The sequence below is a fragment of the Gossypium arboreum genome, chromosome 6, assembly GCF_025698485.1.
Source record: "Gossypium arboreum isolate Shixiya-1 chromosome 6, ASM2569848v2, whole genome shotgun sequence".
NCBI lineage: Eukaryota > Viridiplantae > Streptophyta > Magnoliopsida > Malvales > Malvaceae > Gossypium > Gossypium arboreum.
Window position 1 is genome coordinate 90,893,009 of NC_069075.1, and position 12,484 is coordinate 90,905,492.

Here is a 12,484-nt window from a genome sequence, read left to right on the forward strand (position 1 = left end):
GGTTGAGACACACGACTGTGTCTCTGCCCGTATGTTAACTACCATGCAAACTGACTTATAATTCTAGGTGCAGGGGACACACGGCCAAGCAACACGCCTATGAGGGCTGACCATGTGTCACACACGGCCTAGACACATGTCCGTGTGTCTACCCGTGTGGACCTTTTTAAGGCTATTTTCCAAGCCTTTGGTCACCCTCTAACATCCATACATACCACCATGGTCTTTGGACATTTAACAAGGTATAGTTGTACCATTAAACTTTCTTGGCCAAGGACATACACGTTACTACATGTCTCATTTTAAACTATAATCATAATACCCTCTTTGTTTTAGCGTTACTCTTTTAATAATTACATTTTATAACTCATGACCTTTATGACCTAAACCATTCCCAATTGTTTTGGCCAACATTCTCATGTTCATTTATGGTATAACACATTTGACATTCACAAGAAACATCACACATAACCATGCACATTTAGTAGGTTTATAACCTACATCAAAATGAGCCATACCTCATGGCCATACACAAAATGGTGTAAGTATATCATTCAAGCCCTTACATTGGCTAGCCAAATGACACATATAACAAAATAACCAAAAATCCTATGCATGCCATTATAACGAAATAAAAGTTTCTATATACCAAAATAAGACAAGTTGATAGTGTTAACAAAGCTCCAACCGTCTTCCAACCTTCACGAGTCTTCGAGCTCTGAAAAATAAGGGAAAGGAAAGAGGGGTAAGCATTTACATGCTTAGTAAGTCTAGATAACTGGAAAGTAAACTTATCGGCTAATTAGCATACAACCATATTAGGAAATAATTCCAACAAGCATGAAATAGTTTCCCTATCACATGAACTCAATCATCAAGTTAGTCTCATATCAATACATCATGTCATTAGTTTTAGATGAGCTCATCAATTCACTATTTCCATCCTCTATTTCTCATGTTAATCTGTTGAATTCCTTGGAAATCTTGATGGATAGCCCAATTATCGTCAAGTCATACAAGTGATCATCTCAAGTACGCACTCCCACAAACCTTACATCATACGACAGGATTACCAGTCCAGGCTAAATCCCCCATAGTATTAACTCATAGAGCATTGTCGGGATTACTAGTCCAGGCTAAATCCCTTTTAACGACAATTGCTCTCACGAGCTTGGATCTAAATTGCCAGTCCAGGCTAAATTCAGTCCTCAGTCGGATTACCCGTCCAGGCTAAATCCTTATTGCACCCATATTCTTCGGGAGGCTCGATCATTCAAGGAACACCCGTCCAGGCTAGATATTTTCTATATTGAGATTAGCAGATTACCTGTCCGAGCTAAATCCTTCTCTACAACACATGCAGGATCTCAAGTCATGTAAGCCATAATTTAACCATCGGATTTCCCTTTTTATTTCAACTGGAACATTTATAATCTTTTCATTTACACTAGCACGTCTTATGGATTATCATGAAATGAATATCTAATTATCATACATTCAAGAACATGTATTTTTAAGTATATTAAGAGTTTACTTTGGGTTATACGAACTTACCTGGCAGTCGTTTCAGATTCGTGTCTCGGTTATTCTAAAACCTTTCTTTTTCCACGGTCGACCTTCGAAATTGGTTCCTCGGGGTCTATATGAATAAAATTAGACTATTAATACATTACATTTTTCATTTTAGGATTAAAACTCAACCGGGCAAAATAACCAGTTTGCCCCTAACCTTTCACAATATTTACAATTTAGTCCTAAGGTTTGTATAATGAAATGCATGTAATTCCTTGGCTATCCAAGCCTAGCTGAATGTTAGTCACACTTATAGCAGCCCATGTTTTTCCTTTATTCTATATTTTTCTAACCATTTTCACAATATTTACAATTTAGTCTTTTAAGCTATTTCCATGAAAAACCACTTAGTAAAAGTTGTTTACCATCCTTTAAACTCTCATATTCTTTTATAAATCATCAAAACACAAACATCTCATGCATGGGTAATTTTCTAAACATGAACCCTAGCATGAGATATGGGTAGAAATAGAAAGAGCATGCTACGGGGATCTCAGAAATACGAAGAACATTAAAAACGAGGCTATTTACTGTCAAGCTTTAAATGTTGGAAAACCCTAGCTATGGAGACCCTTAGAATTTCGGCAGCGTGGAGAAGAAAAATGAGCTGATTTTAGCTTGATTTTTCCCTTTTTATTTAGTTTATTACCAAATGACTAAAATGCCCTTCCTTACTAAACTTCCAAAATTTTCCATGCATGCTCATTTTTGTCCAAAAACTTAGAAATTGACTAAATTACTCTTTAAGGACCTCTAATTAATATTCCAAAGCAATTTCATACAAATTTCTTCTAGAACCCAAGTTTTGCAATTTATTCGAATTGGTGTCCAATTGGACACCTTGCACATAGAATTTCTTCATGAAATTTTAACACATGCTTATTCTCATATCCTAGACCTCATAATGATTATAAAATAATTATTTTAACGTTAGATTTGTGTTCCCAAAACCACTATTCCGACTAGGCCCTAATTTAGGATGTTACAAGCTAACTTACTTTCTAAGCACCCCACAGATGACACACAGCTGTGTGTCTCACATGGCCAAGTCACATGCCCATTGTCTGGTCGTGTGGACATAAAATGCACCTTAAACAACAAGTTTACCATTTCCTACTTACAACTCAAAAACCATTCATTTAACCTATTCAAAATACGGTCAAACATACTCAAAACATGCTAAAACAATCATCCTAGGTGCCTAACCAATGTACACTCATTGGTATCGCAAGTTATATCATTAAAACATATCATCCATGTATTATTCAACTCAAGGTTTTAACCATGCCAAAATCAATCAATTTGGCCTAGCTTATATCTACCTAACACATCTAACTTAAAATTCACATATACCTAACAAGTCTTGGTTCAAACCAACATGCCAATTTATGGCTTCAAACACAAATATATACTATATATACTTTAACCAACATTATACTTTAACTCTATTACAAACCATTTACAAAATAACTATCAACTTAAGACATCTTAGGTGCATGCCATCACAAAAGGTAAACTTCACCACATTTGAGATTGGGATCATTGTTGGATGCTGAGTCGGCGATCAAAGAGAAATACCAAACCTGTGCATGGAAAACAAAATCGTACGCTGAGTAAAACTCAGTGATATTTCTATAATTCGAACAATTAAAGACACAATGAAACAAAAATGCATAATTTGAATTATACAAACATACTATTATCTAAGCATACAATTACCATTTACTATCGTTTCAAATTCATGCATATTTCCAGATCATTTCATACTATACTCAATTTTTACATGCTCTTATATTTAATTTGTTTAACAAATATCTCAATTCACATCACTTGCTATATAAATAGCTTTTCACATATCCATCCACATTTATTTATATAATGAAATTATCCATTCCATATTCAATTCATGAGTACATAACTCATGTCCAAACCCAGCTTAGAAGTCTAGACCGAATTTGGAATGCTACATTGACCACCGAAGTGATCGTGAGAAAATCTTACAAAACTAGTCATTCTTAATTCTATTCCTGAAATAATTAATATCGAGTATTAAAAAAACCAGAATAATAAAATGATTAAACCGTAAAATAGAATTATACCACAGTGTTAAAAACCATATATTCAAAACTAAATAACCAATAAAAGTTTGAAACCACAAACTAATAACTTATTAGCCTAAAAACTATCTGAGTCCTCTGCATACCGAGTCCAGCACCCAAAATCCCGAAATGTACCTGAAAGGGGAAACAAAAGAGGGGGTAAGCTATACGAGCTTAGTATGAGATCAAACTAACTAGCTACCAAAACAAAAATAGATACAGTAAGCCTGAAAATAGTTCAGCAGCAGAACACACTTACAGAGTGACTATAACAAAACAGACCATATGTAACTTTACAATCATATGGCTCTGTTAGACACAATATCAAAAATTCTCAGAAGTCACAAATTGGCCTAAGCCCTTTTTCCAGAATCAGAATCGGCTAGGACTTAGCCCATCACACAAGGTTTCTTTAGACATGAGTGCCTTTCAATCAAATAGTACAATTCGACTCCTCAGTTAATCAGATAGTCAAATAGATATTGTAGTCACAGAATCACACAGACGCATATGAGTGCAAATGAATTATAAAATAACCCACCTATCTAACCAACACACCATCTCCGTCCAACCCGGCACATCCTGTGGGGATTTAATCAACCCATCCATCCCTGCACTCCGACTAAGACCTCAAAAAGCCCATCCAACCTTATACTCCACAGAACGTCATCCCGGGTTGTCAGGCAACGATGATCATCAATATTGTCCTCGACCCTTAGGGAATTGGGAGCGCCCACGACCCTCTGGGTATTAGGGCTATCAGTAAGCTGTACGGTGCCATGCGAAAAACCGCGATACAGACATGCAGTATAACTACCAGATCAGATCTGTTACGCAGCAAGGCTAGCGTATAAGCTGTACTGTGCAATGCAGTGAATTGCGGTATAGACGTGCAGTATAACTGCCAGATCAGATAATGGTACGTAGCATAGCTAACGTACATACGGTATAATGTAAGGTGGCAAACCGCTATACCGTTATCAGTAATGTCCACGACCCTCAGGGTATTGGGACCGCCTATAACCCTCTGGGTATTATTAAGGGCTTTCAGAATGCAGACAAACTACCAAATCATAACTCTCCCTTCTCTTCAACATCTCACCCAAAAATATTTAACCATATGTATGTATGTATGCAGTCAGATGTACACAATTCTGAATACAAATTCAGATAGTCAATCAAAAGGAGACACACACATCCAGTCAATCAGTTACAGAATCAAACATGTGTACCTTCGTATCTCGAATCTAGTATCAACTTATCTAACAAACAATCACAAATGTGCACATATCAAGCCCAAATAACAGTCATAATTACCCCCAATAAGGCTTAGTCGAGGGTTGGAACACACAGAGTCACATTTGCACTTGCATTGACCTAAAACCCAAAGCCCGTGTGCTCTGGCCATGTGGGGGTCCAAACGCCCGTGTGAAGGTAGCACACAGCAGTGTAACAGAGGCACACGCCCGTGTGGTACAGAGGCACGGGCGTGTGATTAGGCCGTGTAAGACACTATCCTATTTCACTAAGCTCAAGTGCAGAGTAGACATGGCCGTATGAGACCGTGTGGCCACCAGACACAGCCGTGTGTTCCAAAACACACACCCGTGTGGAATCGCTAATTCCTAAATCAGTCACACGGTTGTGTGGCCAGGCCGTGTGACCCAAAATCTCAATCCCTAATTCCAAAACTCACACACCTGTGTGGACCAAGGGACACTGCCGTGTGATTTTTGAGAAAAATCCCCAAAATAGCCACACGACCGTGTGGCATCAAAATTGGCCGAAACCTTAATTTCTCGAATCCACACGGCCGTGTGCCACGGCACATGCCCATGTGGCCATCGGGGAAGCCATGAAACCACCCCAGAACAGCCTCGAAAACACCACTTTGGCCACCAAACTGTCCCCCAAATTTGGTACTATCGAAACCACATCAGAAAATACAGTATCGCACTCCCTTTTAGCCTTCAAAGCTCTGAAACTAGAGAATCAAAGCATTCTCACGAAAAGCCGAAACAACACTTGTAAAAAACAAAAGATAAGTAGATTAGTCAGAGTTGAGTTCCACACCTATTTCGATGACGAAGAAGACGACAGAGGAGCAGAAAATCAAGGTCCTTCGACCCCACAACACCACCAATTCCAAAAAGCAAAAAAAAGAATACAAGAAAAAAAATCAAGAAGAAACAGAACAAAAAATAACGTGCCAAGTAAAAGCAAATAAAAATAAAAATAAAAATATTTAATAATAACACTAAAGACAAATAAATAAAATAATTATTTTAACTGAAATAAAAAATAACTAAATTGTTTTCTAAAATGCCCACACAGGGACTCGAACTCAGAACCCTGAGACAAACCAACACACTCACAACCACTAGACCAGTAGGCCCATTCTGCCACTGAATTGCACAACTTAACTTATGTGTGCAATCTTCCCACTATCCCTAGACTCGAAACCCAGAACTTCTAGGCCCAAAATTCAGGGCATTACAACTCATGTATTTCATTCAATCACAACATATCTCATTTTTCATGTTTCAATTCACTATCTCATTTCCATGTCATATACCATGCCATTCAATATCAATTATAGAACTTTATTATTTAATTACCCCTATTAACACAACTTGGACTTGGATCGATACACGGATCCAACCAACACACTAGTTTGGCACCTAGTGCCTCATCGGATAAATCCGAAGTAATAACTACGCCCACCGCTATATAATTGACACCCAGTGTCTCATCGATTAAACCGAAGCAAATTGCCACCCAGTGCCTCATCGACTCAAGGTTGAAGTAATCCCTGAACTCTTCCAATCCTATGGCATGCCATCTATATTCAATTCAACCCGATACAGTTAATAAGGTTTCATTTCACTTTTCAAATACAACCAATATCCAATTCTCATATTTTCACATTATCACATTTATACGTATATCCATTTCAATTCAAATAATCAGTACATTCATAATGTATATATCAAATTCAATCCATTTCAATCAACTATAATTTCAATTCACTATCAAAGTGTCAAAGTTCTCACCTCAACCACTTACCACATGCATTAAATCAAAATACAACAATTAAAAACTAGGTTCAGATTATAGAAATAGAAACCGTGGATTCTGAGCTATTCTGTGTCGATTTTATCCTTCCCTTTTTTAGTCGAGGATTCCGGTACGATGTTAACTACAAAATTAAAACAATTAAAATACATCAATACAACATAATTCAATTTCATATTGAATATTTCAATTTTTACTCAATATTTGCTTAAATCTATTTTAGTCCCTAATCCGAGATTGATTAATTTTTATTCTTTACATTTAATCCTATATTTTATACTAATTTCACTTTAAACTAAATTTAACTCCTTATTTTCAATTAAACGCTTAAAGTTTAAAATTTTCACAATTTAGTCCCTATTACTCAAAAGTTACAATTTGTTCTACAATTTAATCCTTTTCCATTTCTAGCTTGAAAACCTACCAATTTAATCCCTAATACTAATACTATTCAACATTAACAACATTTAAAATTTTAATCAATGCTAAAATTTTAACATGGGACGGGTAATACTTAACACCCGGATTCCAAAAATATAAAAATTACAAAAAAAGGGACTAAATTGACTAACCAATTGAAGTTTGAATTTGAAGACCCTTAGGCTGTGTGTATTCTCTTCTTCTTTTCTTTCTTTTATTTTCAATTTGATTTTCATGCTTTCTATTATTCAATTTCACTTTCTTTTCATTTATTATACTTTAATATTATATAATACATATATATTTTTAACTTTTAATTTATTAACTATTATAATATATATAATAAGTTTACATATAATATATATACTTCATAATGCCGTCCACTAGACATGGCAAATGTATATTTGCTACTTTAGTCCTTCAATAATTTTTTTAATCTATATTTCAACTTTTACCCTATATGCAATTTAGTCCTTATATAATGATTCTTAATTCATGCAAATTCATTTAACCGAAATCTAATTAACTACACAACTAACTTCGTAAATATTTTTGATAAATATTTATGAGTCTAATTTACAGGAACGGAGTTCTGAGAATGCATTTTCTAACACCCCTAACTATAGGGTTGTTACAGGGACTACTTTCGTCTTCCTCTTTCTGTTTCTACTCAGTCAATACCCTCTATTTTTGCCTAAGAATCTCCTACTTTTTGTTCGACATTTAAGGTTTCCTCTTTTGGCTTTTTATAAGCTTTTTCCCTAGGGTAAATCCAACAACCTAAGTTTATCTTCTCTTTTTTTAAAATCTTTTTTCAATAGCCCAAGATTATCTTCTCCTTTTTTCAGGCAGATTTTTTTGGTAAAAGTATAGTTGGGCTGAAATTGGTATTCGTTGAGTGTTAACTCGATCTTCCTGGAATTTCCACGACATTTGTACTGATAAAATATCCAAGCGTTTTCCCTAACAAACCTTTACTCCTTTATTTTTTTATTCCTCAACCTGCACCTGCTAAACCACCAAACATAGCCTTACCACAAGTAATTAAAAATGCATAATATTTAAACATAGTCCAAGCTCCTCATGCAATGATAAAAATACTAGTGAAATGTCCTAAAATGCTACTAAATGTACCTAAGGACAAGCAATTGACTAGGTCTAAAGGCATGAAATATAACTATTTTCAAGAGTTATCAGTCCATACCTGGAATCTGACTGTAACCCTTTGTAACAAGCCTTGCTTTATATTTGGGTTCTTCAACTCCTAGAGCCTCTTCTTTCCTTTTGAACATCTATTTACAACAAACAACCTTCTTACCTTTTGGAAGCTTCACAAGATCCCTTGTTATGTTCTCGTGGAGTGACTCCATCTCTTCTTGCATGGTAAACATCCACTTTTCTGAGTCTTCACAGCTAACTACCTCGGAATAAGTAGATGGCTCTTGATTTTCATCTATATCTTCAACTAAATTTAAAGCATAAGCCATTAGATCAGCCTCAGTATACCTCTTTGGAGGTTTAATTTCTCTTGTAGTTCTATTTTTGGCAATAGAATATTGTGGTGAAGAAGTGGCTCTGTTCTGATTTTCTGTACTAACTTAAGGAGTCGACTCTATTGTAGATACTAGATCAATCTGAAGCTCCACCTGCTTTTTCTATTCTTTATTTGAAGAGTCTTTAAGAGATAATTTAGGTAGCATATCATTTTTATAAAAAAAAAACTTTACTAATTACAACTTTTCTATTTTCAAGACACCATAACTTATACCCTTTTACACCAGCCTTATAACCAAGAAAAACACATTTCATTGATCTTGGTTCCAATTTTCCATTATCAACATGAGCATACATAGGACACCCAAAAATTTTTAAATCAGAATAATCAATAGGCTTACTAGACCATATCTCTTGTAGACTCTTTTTCTCAATGGTAACTAATAGAGATCAGTTGATCAAAAAACATGTAGTAAATACTACTTCAGCCTAAAAAGATTTTGGTACATTAGCATTCGGCAACATACATTGAACTTTCTCCATGATCTTTCTACTCATTTGTTCTACAACGTCATTTTTGTAATATCCCGCTTTTCAGTGATGTCGAAAATAGTGGTTCAGGGCTACTAAATTCAACGAGTAAGTTCGTAAATATTATATTTAATATTTATGAGTTAATTGTGACTTTGAAAAGGTTTTTGATATAGTGATTTTTATTTTATAAGTGATTTATTAAGTTCAAGTGGTAAGACCATAAGTGTAACACCCCAAACCCAGCCTAGACGTTACGGCCGAATCTAGTGATGCCATATTGAAGTGTTTTTTGCAAAACGTGATATCGAAAGAAAACCCCTTTTTAATATTTACCTTTGTTATGTGTTCTTATTGATGATTTTAAAACATTCGTTTATCGAAGGTTACTCATGTTAAAACGTCTTTAATTTTGCAAACGTTGTCTCTTGTGGAAGCTCTTAAACAATTGCGTATTCTTGGTATTTTTGGAAAACATTTATCTTTTGAAAAATCGCGTCTTATCCTACTGCTAGTAGTTATAAATCAAAATAATTAAAATCCAAATTAAAGCTTAAAAATTTATAGAGGAATTATAACATAAAAAGATACCCATATTAAAATACTTATAATTTAAAATCTAAAAAGAAAGTCCATGTAGTTGTGTGGCCACCATTGAGTCCCTCGCAGCACCGATCCGCCTAAGGTTGAGGATTACCTGATTAGATAAATAGAAGGGTGAGTTTACGAAAACTCAGTGTGTAATCCCATATAAGCAAACGGTCATATGTTCGGGTCTTGGCCCATGCAGTAACAGTAAACAGTGCAGTAATAGTAAACAGTATGTAAGTCCTACCCATCCAGCCTCTACACTCCAGCTCCATTTAACCCTATACTCCATGTGGGGATAAAATCAAGCCACCCATTCCTACACTCCAAGTAGCACCAGTTGCGGCACTAAACAGTATTTGCAGTAGAGTTGCCAGTATAATAGGCTTAAAGCCATTAGTGATTTGCAGCAAAGCTGCCAGTATAGTACACTTCCTCCAATCATTTAAAAACCCATCCCCATGCAATGCATTATGCAACATGTCATAATATTATACATGTATTTAATACAATTACAATAGCATGCTAAAATATAAACATACATCACGTAGGGGTAAAACAATCATTTTACCATAAAAGGGCAAAATAGTCATTTTACTACATAAGGCCAAAACAATCATTTTACCTCATAAGGGCAAAACATTCATTTTACCTCATAAGGGAAAAATAGTCATTTTATTAATTAGGGGTCCAGGCACACTTATCGATCCAAAAGTAAGTCCACAGTCGTCTTGGGCGACTCGTACAACCTTAACAGCCAAACAGTAAAAGTGGGCCCAAGGCCCATAATTCGGGCCCATGTGGGCCCACACGCTCGTGTGGCCTACATAGCCCAGAAATGGCCTTAGCCATGTGAACTACATAGCCTGGCTCAATATTCTCCACACTTTCGTGTGGTTTACCCTTGTGTGGCCCACAGGCCCTTGGGATCCACACTGCCCATTTCAGCCCAACATAGCTCAAATCAGACTCGGCCCATGAAATCGCTCATGGCCAACCTCAATGATCTTCCGCCCATGGCTAGGTGTTCGGTTTACCATATGAGCGAGTGCACACTCGTGTAGCGTCATCAATCACTTATTTCGGCTTTTGTCTATTTACGAGCAGGGGTAGTATTTTACACACCTGTTTGCGAAAGTGCTCGACTAACCCACAAGAACCCCAACCTATCACTCGCCTTGATCGATCACACTAAACCGTTGTAAGGGATAGCTTGGAATCTTTAAAGACTACCGAAGGAGCAGACTAAGAATAGAAGACAGTAGTATTCGAGCTACTCCTAGAAACACCCACTCGAACAGGGGCACAAGATGTAACAGTTGCACCTCCACTAAAAACGACAGTGAGCACAAGAGAATCGGCACAGAGAGGGTGAAAGAATGAGCATTAATCGATCAAGAGAAAATCGATTGGGGGAAGAGGAAAAATGAGGTATTCAGTCAAAGTAACAGTATGAGAAAGAGGGGAGATCTGTTAATCACAGAAGAATCAAAGGAGGAGGAGAAGAGAAGATGATATTCAGCTTTAACAATGCAAGAAGAGAACTTGATAAAAGCCGAAGGAATAGAGAGAAGAGAGAAATGGGTAATAGGAAAATGAGAAAAGGAGAAGGTAACTGATCAGAACCGATTGAAAGAGGGAGCAAGCACAGAAAAAAAAGTAGAAAACAAAATATGGTAAGGCACCAAAGTAGAAATATTAAAAGATGAAGTAGAGAGAAAACTCCTAAAATCGAAAACGTTAAAACTAGGAGGAAAATGATGAAATGACAGATAGTAGCCAAATTCTCTTAAGAAAGAGTTCAATTTTGGCACCATTACTTCCTTCCATTGATCCACTCCTCAAAAATTTCCTCATATCTCTCCACCAACTAGTTCGAACTCCATACAACCTCTTCTATCCAAAATTTCCTCTTTAAAACACTTTCTAAATCTCCCTAAAAACCAGAATACCTCAATCCACTCCCCAAAAACGTCCACCCCTTCCTCAACCACCAATTTAAAATTCCATTCCAAACTTTCAATAATTCGGTTGAGCTAGGACACTCCCATGATACTAGCAGCAAAATAAAACTCCATATTGGGTATACTAGAACTCGAACCTTAAACCTCAAGTGTAACACGCCACTTATCCCCTAGACCAACAAGCCTTTTCTGTCATGTTTTACCCACATTTACTTAAAAGCCTATTGCCTAGAGACAATGCTTATTCCTTTAAAAAGATCAAAACTTTTTACACCTGCCCAGGCTTGAACCCAAGACTTCTCAAACACTCCTAGAACACATAACCATTGAAGTAGACCTATATTTGTGTCACTTTCTTACACAACTAAATATTTATGAGTAGCTTCCTAACTGCTCCCATACTCAAGACCTAATACTTCTAGGCCTAAAATTCGGGGTGTTACAATAAGGTCAAGTGGTTTTAGAAAATGAGGTATCGAAACCTCGTTTCTATAAACCAAGTCGTAAATATATTTATAAATATTTATAGAGTGTCATTAAGGTGGTATTAAAGTTTCGTTGAAAAATTTTAACGTTTCAATTGTTAATTAATTAAAGAGGACTAAATCATAAAAGAAGTAAAATTTTATCACTACTTGATTTGAGTGATTTATTGGTTTATTAAATAAAGGAAAAGGGACTTAAATCATAATTATACCATTTAATAATGTATTGGATGGTTTTGGGCAACTAAAAGCATGA